The sequence below is a fragment of the Otolemur garnettii genome, unplaced genomic scaffold (genome assembly GCF_000181295.1).
Source record: "Otolemur garnettii isolate 467f Iridium unplaced genomic scaffold, OtoGar3 scaffold00225, whole genome shotgun sequence".
Lineage (NCBI taxonomy): Eukaryota > Metazoa > Chordata > Mammalia > Primates > Galagidae > Otolemur > Otolemur garnettii.
The window spans coordinates 1,161,409-1,162,576 of NW_003852620.1; positions in this window are offsets into that span (position 1 = coordinate 1,161,409).

Sequence of the window (1,168 nt, forward strand, 5' to 3'; positions counted from 1 at the left end):
AGTAACTCCAACTCTTGGGCTCAAGCGAGTCTCCTGCCTCTGCCTCCCAAGTACCTGGGACCACAGGCGACCGCCACAACGCCTGGCTATTTTTTGGTTACAGCCATCATTGTTGTTTGGCAGGCCCAGGCTGAATTTGAACCCACCACCTTAGGTGTATGTGGCTGGCACCTTAGCCACTTGAGCCACAGGCGACCGCCACAACGCCTGGCTATTTTTTGGTTGCAGCCATCATTGTTGTTTGGCAGGCCCAGGCTGAATTTGAACCCACCACCTTAGGTGTATGTGGCTGGCACCTTAGCCACTTGAGCCACAGGCGCCGAGCCTTATTTTTACATAAATAGGAGCACACTATACAGTGGATTTTATAATTTATTTTTTTCTCTTAATAATATACCTTGAAAATGTTTCCATGTCTCTGCCTAAAGATCTAATGTTTTTCCAAAGGACTGATGTCTATAGTTTATGTAACTATTTCCCTAATGATGGGAATTATTATAAACAATACTATTATAAAGAATGTTGAATTATGTCCCCAATAAATGCCTAGAAGTAGAATTGCTAAAAGGAAGTTTTAAATGTTAATGGAGATGGAAGTTGCCCTCCAAAAAGGGTAACCCAGTTTACACTTCTACTAGCAATGTATGAGAGTACCATTTCCCTTGTCAGCACCAGACAAACCGCAGCTCTTCACCTGAATTTGCTTTATGTTAATTGCTTCAATTGGACGGTCTCTTGCAGAAAAAGCTAAATATTGACAGATCTCTTTTGATTAAACTCTAGGGTAACTTTACCCCTATTATTTCTGACCTCTGTCTAGGCTTGTTCTCTGACATACATAGCTTTTTTTTTTTTAATTAAGGGTCTAAGTGTCCAAATCCTGTGTCTTTTCTGGGACATTCTGGTGCCTGTCTGCATTTCCCTTTTGTAGTCACTAATCGACCTAGAATAGTTCAGGTATAACTCTGCTTAGAGTTAGAATGACTTCTTTCAATTACCTGTTGGCACAGGGGGAGGCAAGTTAAAGAATTTTTTATTTCCTTCTTAAATAGCAAGCTTTTGATGAATTATATAATACTTTCTTTTAACAAATTGCTTCTTTTTTTTCCTTTCCTTTTCTTTAAAGGCCAAGCAATGGTTATGGATCTTTTTTTTTTTTTTTTTTTTT